Raw genomic sequence first — 14,959 nt, 5'->3', positions numbered from 1 at the left:
TAGTTGTTGGTTGTTACTAGTAGTTGTTGGTTGTTACTAGTAGTTGCTGGTTGTTACTAGTAGTTACTGGTAGTTGCTAGTAGTTGCTGGTTGTTATTAGTAGTTACTGGTAGTTGCTGGTAGTTGTTGGTTGTTACTAGTAGTTGCTGGTAGTTGCTAGTAGTTGCTGGTAGTTGTTGGTTGTTACTAGTAGTTGCTGGTTGTTACTAGTAGTTACTGGTAGTTGCTGGTAGTTGTTGGTTGTTACTAGTAGTTGCTGGTAGTTGCTAGTAGTTGTTGGTAGTTACTAGTAGTTGTTGGTTGTTACTAGTAGTTACTGGTAGTTGCTGGTAGTTGCTAGTAGTTGTTGGTTGTTACTAGTAGCTGCTGGTTGTTATTAGTAGTTACTGGTAGTTGCTGGTAGTTGTTGGTTGTTACTAGTAGTTGCTGGTAGTTGCTAGTAGTTGTTTTCTTTTTTGGGCTCGATGGTGGGTGGGGGGGAGAAGTTAGGGTGCGGGGTTTGGTGTATTATAGCGTTGGTTGTTACTAGTAGTTGCTGGTAGTTGCTGTAGTTGTTGGTTTTACTAGTAGTTGTTGGTAGTTGCTAGTAGTTGTTGTTGTATTAGTACTTGGTTGTTACTAGTAGTTCTGGTAGTTGCTGTATGTTGGTGTTGCTGTGGGGTTGTTGGTGTTATAGTTGCTGGTTGTTACTAGTAGTTACTGGTAGTTGCTGGTAGTTGTTGGTTGTTACTAGTAGTTGCTGGTAGTTGCTAGTAGTTGTTGGTAGTTACTAGTAGTTGTTGGTTGTTACTAGTAGTTGCTGGTGTTGCTAGTAGTTGTTGGTTGTTACTAGTAGTTGTTGGTGTTACTAGTAGTTGCTGAGTTGTGGTGTTACTAGTAGTTGCTGGTGTTACTAGTAGTTGTTGGTGTTGCTAGTAGTTTTGGTGTTACTAGTAGTTGTTGGTTGTTACTGTAGTTGCTGGTAGTTCTAGTAGTTGTTGGTTTTACTAGTAGTTGCTGTTGGGTTACTAGTAGTTGTTGGTGTTCTGTAGTTGTTGGTTGTTACTAGTAGTTGTTGGTTGTTACTAGAGTAGTGCTGGTAGTTGCTAGTGTTGTGAGGTGACTAGAGCGGGGCTGGAGTTGTTGGTTGTTACTGTAGTTGCTGGTTGTTACTAGTAGTTGCTGGTAGTTGCTAGTAGTTGTTGGTTGTTACTAGTAGTTGCTGGTAGTTGCTAGTAGTTGTTGGTTGTTACTAGTAGTTGTTGGTTGTTACTAGTAGTTGCTGGTAGTTGCTAGTAGTTGCTGGTTGTTATTAGTAGTTACTGGTAGTTGCTGGTAGTTGTTGGTTGTTACTAGTAGTTGCTGGTAGTTGCTAGTAGTTGCTGGTAGTTGTTGGTTGTTACTAGTAGTTGCTGGTGGTTACTAGTAGTTACTGGTAGTTGCTGGTAGTTGTTGGTTGTTACTAGTAGTTGCTGGTAGTTGCTAGTAGTTGTTGGTAGTTACTAGTAGTTGTTGGTTGTTACTAGTAGTTACTGGTAGTTGCTGGTAGTTGCTAGTAGTTGTTGGTTGTTACTAGTAGCTGCTGGTTGTTACTAGTAGTTGCTGGTAGTTGCTAGTAGTTGTTGGTTGTTGCTAGTTGCTGGTAGTTGCTAGTAGTTGTTGGTTGTTACTAGTAGTTGTTGGTTGTTACTAGTAGTTGCTGGTTGTTACTAGTAGTTACTGGTAGTTGCTAGTAGTTGCTGGTTGTTATTAGTAGTTACTGGTAGTTGCTGGTAGTTGTTGGTTGTTACTAGTAGTTGCTGGTAGTTGCTAGTAGTTGCTGGTAGTTGTTGGTTGTTACTAGTAGTTGCTGGTAGTTGCTAGTAGTTGTTGGTAGTTACTAGTAGTTGTTGGTTGTTACTAGTAGTTGCTGGTAGTTGCTAGTAGTTGTTGGTTGTTACTAGTAGCTGCTGGTTGTTATTAGTAGTTACTGGTAGTTGCTGGTAGTTGTTGGTTGTTACTAGTAGTTGTTGGTAGTTGCTAGTAGTTGTTGGTTGTTATTAGTAGCTGTTGGTTGTTACTAGTAGTTGCTGGTAGTTGCTAGTAGTAGCTGGTAGTTGCTAGTAGTTGCTGGTAGTTGCTGGTAGTTGTTGGTTGTTACTGGTAGTTGCTGGTTGTTACTAGTAGTTGCTGGTAGTTGCTAGTAGTTGTTGGTTGTTACTAGTAGTTGTTGGTTGTTACTAGTAGTTGCTGGTTGTTACTAGTAGTTGTTGGTTGTTACTAGTAGTTGCTGGTAGTTGCTTGTAGTTGTTGGTTGTTACTAGTAGTTGTTGGTTGTTACTAGTAGTTGCTGGTAGTTGCTAGTAGTTGTTGGTGTTACTAGTAGTTGCTGGTTGTTATTAGTAGTTACTGGTGTTGCTGGTAGTTGTTGGTTGTTACTAGTAGTTGCTGGAGTTGCTAGTAGTTGTTGGTAGTTACTAGTAGTTGTTGTTTTACTAGTAGTTGCTGGTAGTTGCTAGTAGTTGTTGGTGTTACTAGTAGTGTTGGTACTGAGTTGCTGAGTTGTTGACTAGTAGTGCTGGTTGTATAGAGTTTTGGTGTTTGAGTTTGGTACTAGTAGTTGTTGGGTTGCTAGTAGTTACTGGTTAGTGTTGGTGTCTAGAGTTCTGGTGTTACTAGTAGTTGTGGTTTACTAGTAGTTGCTGGTAGTTGCTAGTAGTTGTTGGTTGTTACTAGTAGTTGTTGGTTGTTACTAGTAGTTGCTGGTAGTTGCTATAGTTGTTGGTTGTTACTAGTAGTTGCTGGTGTTATTAGTAGTTACTGGTAGTTGCTGGTAGTTGTTGGTTGTTACTAGTAGTTGCTGGTAGTTTCTAGTAGTTGTTGGTTGTTATTAGTAGCTGTTGGTTGTTACTAGTAGTTCTGGTAGTTGCTGGTAGTTGCTGTAGTTGCTGGTAGTTGCTGGTAGTTGTTGGTGTTACTGTAGTTGCTGGATTACTAGTAGTTGCTGGTGCTACTAGTAGTTACTGGTAGTTGCTAGTAGTTGCTGGTTGTTATTAGTAGTTACTGGTAGTTGCTGGTAGTTGTTGGTTGTTACTAGTAGTTGCTGGTAGTTGCTAGTAGTGCTGTAGTTGTTGGTTTACTAGTAGTTGCTGGTTGTTTCTAGTAGTTACTGGTAGTTGCTGGTAGTTGTTGGTTGTTACTAGTAGTTGCTGGTAGTTGCTAGTAGTTGTTGGTAGTTACTAGTAGTTGTTGGTTGTTACTAGTAGTTGCTGGTAGTTGCTAGTAGTTGCTGGATGTTACTAGTAGTTGCTGGTTGTTACTAGTAGTTACTGGTAGTTGCTAGTAGTTGCTGGTTGTTATTAGTAGTTACTGGTAGTTGCTGGTAGTTGTTGGTTGTTACTAGTAGTTGCTGGTAGTTGCTAGTAGTTGCTAGTAGTTGCTGGTAGTTGCTGGTTGTTACTAGTAGTTGCTGGTAGTTGCTAGTAGTTGTTGGTTGTTGCTAGTAGTTGCTGGTAGTTGCTTGTAGTTGTTGGTTGTTACTAGTAGTTGTTGGTTGTTACTAGTAGTTGCTGGTTGTTACTAGTAGTTACTGGTAGTTGCTAGTAGTTGCTGGTTGTTATTAGTAGTTACTGGTAGTTGCTGGTAGTTGTTGGTTGTTACTAGTAGTTGCTGGTAGTTGCTAGTAGTTGCTGGTAGTTGTTGGTTGTTACTAGTAGTTGCTGGTTGTTACTAGTAGTTACTGGTAGTTGCTGGTAGTTGTTGGTTGTTACTAGTAGTTGCTGGTAGTTGCTAGTAGTTGTTGGTAGTTACTAGTAGTTGTTGGTTGTTACTAGTAGTTACTGGTAGTTGCTGGTAGTTGCTAGTAGTTGTTGGTTGTTACTAGTAGCTGCTGGTTGTTATTAGTAGTTACTGGTAGTTGCTGGTAGTTGTTGGTTGTTACTAGTAGTTGTTGGTAGTTGCTAGTAGTTGTTTTTTTTGGGGAGGTGAGAGGGGGGAGAGAGTTGGGGGGGTTGGTTGTTATTAGTAGCTGTTGGTTGTTACTAGTAGTTGCTGGTAGTTGCTGGTAGTTGTTGGTTGTTACTAGTAGTTGTTGGTAGTTGCTAGTAGTTGTTGGTTGTTATTAGTAGCTGTTGGTTGTTACTAGTAGTTGCTGGTAGTTGCTAGTGGGGTAGGCTGAGTTGCTGTGGGGTTCTAGAGTTGCTGGTAGTTGCTGGTAGTGTTGGTGTACTGTAGTTGCTGGTTGTTACTAGTAGTTGCTGGTAGTTGCTAGTAGTTGTTGGTAGTTACTAGTAGTTGTTGGTGTTACTAGTAGTTGCTGGTAGTTGCTAGTAGTGTTGGTTGTTCTAGTAGTTGCTGGTTGTTACTAGTAGTTGCTGGTAGTGCTAGTAGTGCTGGTTGTTATTAGTAGTTCTGGTAGTGCTGGTAGTTGTTGGTTGTTACTAGTAGTTGCTGGTAGTTGCTAGTAGTTGCTGTAGTGTTGGTTGTTACTAGTAGTTGCTGGTGTTACTAGTAGTTACTGGTAGTTGCTGGTAGTTGTTGGTTGTTACTAGTAGTTGCTGGTAGTTGCTAGTAGTTGTTGGTAGTTACTAGTAGTTGTTGGTTGTTACTAGTAGTTACTGGTAGTTGCTGGTAGTTGCTAGTAGTTGTTGGTTGTTACTAGTAGCTGCTGGTTGTTACTAGTAGTTGCTGGTAGTTGCTAGTAGTTGTTGGTTGTTGCTAGTTGCTGGTAGTTGCTAGTAGTTGTTGGTTGTTACTAGTAGTTGTTGGTTGTTACTAGTAGTTGCTGGTTGTTACTAGTAGTTACTGGTAGTTGCTAGTAGTTGCTGGTTGTTATTAGTAGTTACTGGTAGTTGCTGGTAGTTGTTGGTTGTTACTAGTAGTTGCTGGTAGTTGCTAGTAGTTGGGTAGTTGTTGGTTGTTACTAGTAGTTGCTGGTAGTTGCTAGTAGTTGTTGGTAGTTACTAGTAGTTGTTGGTTGTTACTAGTAGTTGCTGGTAGTTGCTAGTAGTTGTTGGTTGTTACTAGTAGTTGCTGGTTGTTATTAGTAGTTACTGGTAGTTGCTGGTAGTTGTTGGTTGTTACTAGTAGTTGTTGGTAGTTGCTAGTAGTTGTTGGTTGTTATTAGTAGCTGTTGGTTGTTACTAGTAGTTGCTGGTAGTTGCTAGTAGTAGCTGGTAGTTGCTAGTAGTTGCTGGTAGTTGCTGGTAGTTGTTGGTTGTTACTGGTAGTTGCTGGTTGTTACTAGTAGTTGCTGGTAGTTGCTAGTAGTTGTTGGTTGTTACTAGTAGTTGTTGGTTGTTACTAGTAGTTGCTGGTTGTTACTAGTAGTTGTTGGTTGTTACTAGTAGTTGCTGGTAGTTGCTAGTAGTTGTTGGTTGTTACTAGTAGTTGTTGGTTGTTACTAGTAGTTGCTGGTAGTTGCTAGTAGTTGTTGGTTGTTACTAGTAGTTGCTGGTTGTTATTAGTAGTTACTGGTAGTTGCTGGTAGTTGTTGGTTGTTACTAGTAGTTGCTGGTAGTTGCTAGTAGTTGTTGGTAGTTACTAGTAGTTGTTGGTTGTTACTAGTAGTTGCTGGTAGTTGCTAGTAGTTGTTGGTTGTTACTAGTAGTTGTTGGTTGTTACTAGTAGTTGCTGTAGTTGTGGTTGTTACTAGTAGTTGCTGGTGTTATTAGTAGTTGTTGGTTGTTGCTAGTAGTTTGGTTTTACTAGTAGTTGTTGGTTGTTCTGGTTCTGGTAGTTCTAGTGTTGTTGGTTGTTACTAGTAGTTGCTGGTTGTTACTAGTAGTTGTTGGTTGTTACTAGTAGTTGCTGGTAGTTGCTTGTAGTTGTTGGTTGTTACTAGTAGTTGTTGGTTGTTACTAGTAGTTGCTGGTAGTTGCTAGTAGTTGTTGGTTGTTACTAGTAGTTGCTGGTTGTTATTAGTAGTTACTGGTAGTTGCTGGTAGTTGTTGGTTTTACTAGTAGTTGTTGGTAGTTTCTAGTAGTTGTTGGTTGTTATTAGTAGCTGTTGGTTGTTACTAGTAGTTGCTGGTAGTTGCTAGTAGTTGCTGGTAGTTGCTGGTAGTTGTTGGTTGTTACTGGTAGTTGCTGGATGTTACTAGTAGTTGCTGGTTGTAAGTAGTTCGGTAGTTGCTAGTAGTTGCTGGTTGTTATTAGTAGTTACTGGTAGTTGCTGGTAGTTGTTGGTTGTTACTAGTAGTTGCTGGTAGTTGCTAGTAGTTGCTGGTAGTTTTGGTTGTTACTAGTAGTTGCTGGTTGTTACTAGTAGTTACTGGTAGTTGCTGGTAGTTGTTGGTTGTTACTAGTAGTTGCTGGTAGTTGCTAGTAGTTGTTGGTAGTTACTAGTAGTTGTTGGTTGTTACTAGTAGTTGCTGGTAGTTGCTAGTAGTTGCTGGATGTTACTAGTAGTTGCTGGTTGTTACTAGTAGTTACTGGTAGTTCTAGTAGTTGCTGGTTGTTATTAGTAGTTACTGGTAGTTGCTGGTAGTTGTTGGTTGTTACTAGTAGTTGCTGGTAGTTGCTAGTAGTTGCTGTAGTTGCTGGTAGTTGCTGGTTGTTACTAGTAGTTGCTGGTAGTTGCTAGTAGTTGTTGGTTGTTGCTAGTAGTTGCTGGTAGTTGCTTGTAGTTGTTGGTTGTTACTAGTAGTTGTTGGTTGTTACTAGTAGTTGCTGGTTGTTACTAGTAGTTACTGGTAGTTGCTAGTAGTTGCTGGTTGTTATTAGTAGTTACTGGTAGTTGCTGGTAGTTGTTGGTTGTTACTAGTAGTTGCTGGTAGTTGCTAGTAGTTGCTGGTAGTTGTTGGTTGTTACTAGTAGTTGCTGGTTGTTACTAGTAGTTACTGGTAGTTGCTGGTAGTTGTTGGTTGTTACTAGTAGTTGCTGGTAGTTGCTAGTAGTTGTTGGTAGTTACTAGTAGTTGTTGGTTGTTACTAGTAGTTACTGGTAGTTGCTAGTAGTTGTTGGTTGTTACTAGTAGTTGTTGGTTGTTACTAGTAGTTGCTGGTAGTTGTTGGTTGTTACTAGTAGTTGCTGGTTGTTACTAGTAGTTGTTGGTTGTTGCTAGTAGTTTTGGTTGTTACTAGTAGTTGTTGGTAGTTACTAGTAGTTACTGGTAGTTACTAGTAGTTGTTGGTTGTTACTAGTAGTTGCTGGTAGTTGTTGGTTGTTACTAGTAGTTGTTGGTTGTTACTAGTAGTTGTTGGTTGTTACTAGTAGTTGTTGGTTGTTACTGGTAGTTACTAGTAGTTGCTGGTAGTTGCTAGTAGTTGCTGGTAGTTGTTGGTTGTTACTAGTAGTTGCTGGTAGTTGCTGGTAGTTGTTGGTTGTTACTGGTAGTTGCTGGTTGTTACTAGTAGTTGCTGGTAGTTGCTAGTAGTTGTTGGTTGTTGCTAGTAGTTGCTGGTAGTTGCTAGTAGTTGTTGGTTGTTACTAGTAGTTGTTGGTTGTTACTAGTAGTTGCTGGTTGGTACTAGTAGTTACTGGTAGTTGCTAGTAGTTGCTGGTTGTTATTAGTAGTTACTGGTAGTTGCTGGTAGTTGTTGGTTGTTACTAGTAGTTGCTGGTAGTTGCTAGTAGTTGCTGGTAGTTGTTGGTTGTTACTAGTAGTTGCTGGTTGTTACTAGTAGTTACTGGTAGTTGCTGGTAGTTGTTGGTTGTTACTAGTAGTTGCTGGTAGTTGCTAGTAGTTGTTGGTAGTTACTAGTAGTTGTTGGTTGTTACTAGTAGTTACTGGTAGTTGCTGGTAGTTGCTAGTAGTTGTTGGTTGTTACTAGTAGCTGCTGGTTGTTACTAGAAGTTGCTGGTAGTTGCTAGTAGTTGTTGGTTGTTGCTAGTAGTTGCTGGTAGTTGCTAGTAGTTGTTGGTTGTTACTAGTAGTTGTTGGTTGTTACTAGTAGTTGCTGGTTGTTACTAGTAGTTACTGGTAGTTGCTAGTAGTTGCTGGTTGTTATTAGTAGTTACTGGTAGTTGCTGGTAGTTGTTGGTTGTTACTAGTAGTTGCTGGTAGTTGCTAGTAGTTGCTGGTAGTTGTTGGTTGTTACTAGTAGTTGCTGGTAGTTGCTAGTAGTTGTTGGTAGTTACTAGTAGTTGTTGGTTGTTACTATTAGTTGCTGGTAGTTGCTAGTAGTTGTTGGTTGTTACTAGTAGCTGCTGGTTGTTATTAGTAGTTACTGGTAGTTGCTGGTAGTTGTTGGTTGTTACTAGTAGTTGTTGGTAGTTGCTAGTAGTTGTTGGTTGTTATTAGTAGCTGTTGGTTGTTACTAGTAGTTGCTGGTAGTTGCTAGTAGTAGCTGGTAGTTGCTAGTAGTTGCTGGTAGTTGCTGGTAGTTGTGGTAGTGTTGGTTGTTACTGGTAGTTGCTGGTTGTTACTTGTAGTTGCTGGTAGTTGCTAGTAGTTGTTGGTTGTTACTAGTAGTTGTTGGTTGTTACTAGTAGTTGCTGGTTGTTACTAGTAGTTGTTGGTTGTTACTAGTAGTTGCTGGTAGTTGCTTGTAGTTGTTGGTTGTTACTAGTAGTTGTTGGTTGTTACTAGTAGTTGCTGGTAGTTGCTAGTAGTTGTTGGTTGTTACTAGTAGTTGCTGGTTGTTATTAGTAGTTACTGGTAGTTGCTGGTAGTTGTTGGTTGTTACTAGTAGTTGTTGGTAGTTTCTAGTAGTTGTTGGTTGTTATTAGTAGCTGTTGGTTGTTACTAGTAGTTGCTGGTAGTTGCTGGTAGTTGCTAGTAGTTGCTGGTAGTTGCTGGTAGTTGTTGGTTGTTACTGGTAGTTGCTGGTTATAGTAGTTCGGTTACTAGTAGTTTGGTAGTTGCTAGTAGTTGCTGGTAGTTGTTGGTTGTTACTAGTAGTTGCTGGTTGTTACTAGTAGTTACTGGTAGTTGCTGGTAGTTGTTGGTTGTTACTAGTAGTTGCTGGTAGTTGCTAGTAGTTGTTGGTAGTTACTAGTAGTTGTTGGTTGTTACTAGTAGTTGCTGGTAGTTGCTAGTAGTTGTTGGATGTTACTAGTAGTTGCTGGTTGCTACTAGTAGTTACTGGTAGTTGCTAGAGTTGCTGGTTGTTATTAGTAGTTACTGGTAGTTGCTGGTAGTTGTGTTGTTACTAGTAGTTGCTGGTAGTTGCTAGTAGTTGCTAGTAGTTGCTGGTAGTTGCTGGTTGTTACTAGTAGTTGCTGGTAGTTGCTAGTAGTTGTTGGTTGTTGCTAGTAGTTGCTGGTAGTTGCTTGTAGTTGTTGGTTGTTACTAGTAGTTGTTGGTTGTTACTAGTAGTTGCTGGTTGTTACTAGTAGTTACTGGTAGTTGCTAGTAGTTGCTGGTTGTTATTAGTAGTACTGGTAGTTCTGATGTAGTGTTGGTTGTTACTAGTGTTGCTGGTAGTTGCTAGTAGTTGCTGGTAGTGTTGGTTGTTACTAGTAGTTGCTGGTGTTACAAGTAGTTACTGGTAGTTGCTGGTAGTTGTTGGTTGTTACTAGTAGTTGCTGGTAGTTGCTAGTAGTTGTTGGTAGTTACTAGTAGTTGTTGGTTGTTACTAGTAGTTACTGGTAGTTGCTGGTAGTTGCTAGTAGTTGTTGGTTGTTACTAGTAGCTGCTGGTTGTTATTAGTAGTTACTGGTAGTTGCTGGTAGTTGTTGGTTGTTACTAGTAGTTGTTGGTAGTTGCTAGTAGTTGTTGGTTGTTATTAGTAGCTGTTGGTTGTTACTAGTAGTTGCTGGTAGTTGCTGGTAGTTGTTGGTTGTTACTAGTAGTTGTTGGTAGTTGCTAGTAGTTGTTGGTTGTTATTAGTAGCTGTTGGTTGTTACTAGTAGTTGCTGGTAGTTGCTAGTAGTTGTTGGTTGTTACTAGTAGTTGTTGGTTGTTACTAGTAGTTGCTGGTAGTTGCTAGTAGTTGCTAGTAGTTGCTGGTAGTTGCTGGTAGTTGTTGGTTGTTACTGGTAGTTGCTGGTTGTTACTAGTAGTTGCTGGTAGTTGCTAGTAGTTGTTGGTTGTTGCTAGTAGTTGCTGGTAGTTGCTAGTAGTTGTTGGTTGTTACTAGTAGTTGTTGGTTGTTACTAGTAGTTGCTGGTTGTTACTAGTAGTTACTGGTAGTTGCTAGTAGTTGCTGGTTGTTATTAGTAGTTACTGGTAGTTGCTGGTAGTTGTTGGTTGTTACTAGTAGTTGCTGGTAGTTGCTAGTAGTTGCTGGTAGTTGTTGGTTGTTACTAGTAGTTGCTGGTTGTTACTAGTAGTTACTGGTAGTTGCTGGTAGTTGTTGGTTGTTACTAGTAGTTGCTGGTAGTTGCTAGTAGTTGTTGGTAGTTACTAGTAGTTGTTGGTTGTTACTAGTAGTTACTGGTAGTTGCTGGTAGTTGCTAGTAGTTGTTGGTTGTTACTAGTAGCTGCTGGTTGTTATTAGTAGTTACTGGTAGTTGCTGGTAGTTGTTGGTTGTTACTAGTAGTTGTTGGTAGTTGCTAGTAGTTGTTAAACATAAAAACATACATAAACATAGTTTATTTAACCACGAAGAGCTCAGGAGCCGTAGCTCGTTAAAACGCTCTCGTGAAATAAAAAAGGTCTAAAAATTACAAATAAAAGACGGTTAAAAGGTAAAAAGTGTATATGTACAAAATTGTGATTATGATATGAATAAATAGAAATCTATATAAATATAATTCTAGTTAAAAGGTAATTACAATTTCAATTAAAAAGGTATCTAAAATTACAATAAAATGTTCATTAAAAAATTACAATTTTAATTAAAAATGAAGCTAAAATTACAATTAAAAAGGTCTTTGAAAATTACAGTCAACAGAAAGAGCAACTGCAGCTTTCTTCTATAGGTAATTTGGATTCGGACAGTAATTTCTTAAAAGAGGTGAGATCTTCGGCCTGGCGGACTTTCAATTGGTTGTTATTAGTAGCTGTTGGTTGTTACTAGTAGTTGCTGGTAGTTGCTGGTAGTTGTTGGTTGTTACTAGTAGTTGTTGGTAGTTGCTAGTAGTTGTTGGTTGTTATTAGTAGCTGTTGGTTGTTACTAGTAGTTGCTGGTAGTTGCTAGTAGTTGCTGGTAGTTGTTGGTTGTTACTAGTAGTTGCTGGTTGTTACTAGTAGTTACTGGTAGTTGCTGGTAGTTGTTGGTTGTTACTAGTAGTTGCTGGTAGTTGCTAGTAGTTGTTGGTAGTTACTAGTAGTTGTTGGTTGTTACTAGTAGTTGCTGGTAGTTGCTAGTAGTTGTTGGTTGTTACTAGTAGTTGTTGGTTGTTACTAGTAGTTGCTAGTAGTTGTTGGTTGTTACTAGTAGTTGCTGGTTGTTATTAGTAGTTGTTGGTTGTTACTAGTAGTTTTGGTTGTTACTAGTAGTTGTTGGTCGTTACTGGTAGTTACTGGTAGTTACTAGTTGTTGTTGGTTGTTACTAGTAGTTGCTGTATTTGTTGGTTGTTACTAGTAGTTGTTGGTTGTTACTGGTATTTGTTGGTTGTTACTAGTAGTTGTTGGTTGTTACTGGTAGTTTCTAGTAGTTGTTGGTTGTTACTAGTAGTTGCTGGTATTTGTTGGTTGTTACTAGTAGTTGCTGGTAGTTGCTAGTAGTTGTTGGTTATTACTAGTAGTTGTTGGTTGTTACTAGTAGTACTACCAGTAACAACCAACAACTACTAGTACCTACTACTAACTACCAGTAACAACCAACAACTACTAGTTACTATCAGTAACAACCAACAACTACCAGCAACTACAAGTAACAACCAACAACTACCAGCAACTACCAGTAACAACCAACAACTACTAGTAACTACCAGTAACAACAACAAACGCCCACCAGTACAACCAACAACTACCAGTTACTACCAGTAACAACCAACAACTACTAGTAACAGCCAACAACTACTAGCAACAACCAACAAATACCAGTAACTACCAGTAACAACCAACAACTACTAGTAAATACCAACAACTACAAGTAACAACCAACAACTACCAGTAACTACCAGTAACAATCAACAACTACCAGTAACTATCAGCAACAACCAACAACTACTAGTAACTACCAGACACAGATATCTGACTACGTCAAACTTATATAAGTAAAACCAACAACTACCAGCAACTACAATAACAACCAACAACTACCAGCAACTACAAGTAACAACCAACAACTACCAGTAACTACCGTCTAGTAACCAACCTACCAGCAACTACAAGTAACAACCAACAACTACCAGCAACACAGTAACAACCAACAATACAGCAACACAAGTAACAACCAACAACTACCAGCAACTACAAGTAACAACCAACAACTACTAGTAACTACTAGTAACTACCAGTAACAGCCAACAACTACTAGTAACTACCAGTTACTACTAGTAACAACCAACAACTACCAGCAACTACAATAACAACCAACAACTACTAGTAACTACCAGTAACAGCCAACAACTACTAGTAACTACCAGTTACTACTAGTAACAACCAACAACTACCAGTAACTACCAGTAACAACCAACAACTACTATAACTACCCTAGTAACTACCAACAACTACCAGCAACTACAAGTAACAACCAACAACTACCAGCAACTACAAGTAACAACCAACAACTACCAGCAACTACAATAACAACCAACAACTACCAGTAACTACGTACTAGTAACAACCAACAACTACCAGCAACTACAAGTAACAACCAACAACTACCAGCAACTACAAGTAACAACCAACAACTACCAGAACTACCAAATCAACAAAATAGTAACAACCAACAACTACCAGCAACTACAAGTAACAACCAACAACTACCAGCAACTACAAGTAACAACCAACAACTACCAGCAACTACCAGTAACAACCAACAACTACTAGTAACTACCAGTAACAACCAACAACTACCAGCAACTACCAGTAACAAACAACAACTACAGTACCACCAGTAACAACCAACAACTACTAGTACAGCCAACAACTACTAGCAACCACCAACAAATACCAGTAACTACCAGTAAGAACCAACAACTACTAGTAAATACCAACAAATACAAGTAACAACCAACAACTACCAGTAACTACCAGCAACAACCAACAACTACTAGTAACTACCAGTAACAACCAACAACTACTAGTAACTACCAACAACTACTAGTAACTACCAGTAACAACCAACAACTACTAGTAACTACCAAAAACTAGCAACAACTACTAGTAACTACCAACAACTACTAGTAACTACCAGTAACAACCAACAACTACCAGTAACTACCAATAACTACTAGTAACAACCAGTAACTACGTACTAGTAACAACCAACAACTACCAGTAACTACCAGTAACAACCAACAACTACCAGCAACTACAAGTAACAACCAAGAACTACTAGTAACTACTAGTAACTACCAGTAACAGCCAACAACTACTAGTAACTACCAGTAACTACTAGTAACAACCAGTAACTACTAGTAACGACCAACAACTACCAGTAACTACCAGTAACAACCAACAACTGCTAGTAACTACCAGTAACAACTAACAACTTCTATAACTACCAGTAACTACCAGTAACAACTACAGAACAACTACTAGTAACAACCAGTAACTACTAGTAACAACTAACAACTACCAGTAACTACCAGTAACAACCAACAACTACTAGTAACTACCAGTAACAACTAACAACTACTAGTAGCTACCAGTAACAACCAACAACTACTAGTAACTACCAGTAACTACCAGTAACAACCAACAACTACTAGTACCTACCAGTAACAGCCACAACTACTAGTAACAACCAGTAACTACCAGTAACAACTAACAACTACTAGTAACTACCAGTAACAACCAACAACTACTAGTAACTACCAGTAACTACCAACAACTACTAGTAACAACCAACAACTACCAGTAACTACTAGTAACAACCAACAACTACTAGTAACTACCAGTAACAACTAACAACTACTAGTAGCTACCAGTAACAACCAACAACTACTAGTAACTACCAGTAACTACCAGTAACAACCAACAACTACTAGTACCTACCAGTAACAACCAACAACTACTAGTAACTACCAGTAACTACTAGTAACAACCAGTAACTACCAGTAACAACTAACAACTACTAGTAACTACCAGTAACAACCAACAACTACTAATAACTACCAGTAACTACCAACAACTACTAGTAACAACCAACAACTACCAGTAACTACTAGTAACAACCAACAACTACTAGTAACTACCAGTAACAACTAACAACTACTAGTAGCTACCAGTAACCTACTCGTACTACCAGTAACAACCAACAACTACTAGTACCTACCAGTAACAACCAACAACTACTAGTAACTACCAGTAACTACTAGTAACAACCAGTAACTACTAGTAACAACCAACAACTACCAGTAGCTACCAGTAACAACCAACAACTACCAGCAACTACTAGTAACAACCAACAACTACTATTAACTACCAGTAACTACAAGTAACAACCAACAACTAATAGCAACTACCAGCAATTACCAGTCACAACCAACAACTACTAGTAACTACCAACAACTACTAGTAACTACTAGTAACAACCAGTAACTACTAGTAACAACCAACAACTACCAGTAGCTACCAGTACCAACCAACCACTACCAGCAACTACCAACAACTACCAGTAACTACTAGTAACAACCAGTAACTACTAGTAACAACCAACATTTACCAGTAGCTACCAGTACCAACCAACAACAACCAGCAACTACCAACAACTACCAGTAGCTACCGGTAACAACCAACAACTACCAGCAACTACTAGTAACTACCAACAACTACTAGTAGCTACCAGTAACAACCAACAACTACTAGTAACTACCAGTAACAACCAACAACTACTAGTACCTACCAGTAACAACCAACAACTACTAGTAACTACCAGTAACTACTAGTAACAACCAGTAACTACTAGTAACAACCAACAACTACCAGTAGCTACCAGTAACAACCAACAACTACCAGCAACTACTAGTAACAACCAACAACTACTATTAACTACCAT

Source organism: Oculina patagonica, chromosome 13 (assembly GCF_052425735.1).
Source record: "Oculina patagonica isolate OP01 chromosome 13, crgOcupat, whole genome shotgun sequence".
NCBI classification, from domain to species: Eukaryota; Metazoa; Cnidaria; class Anthozoa; order Scleractinia; family Oculinidae; genus Oculina; species Oculina patagonica.
The sequence above is the reverse complement of the archived record's forward strand: the minus strand, read 5'-3'. Positions refer to the sequence as shown.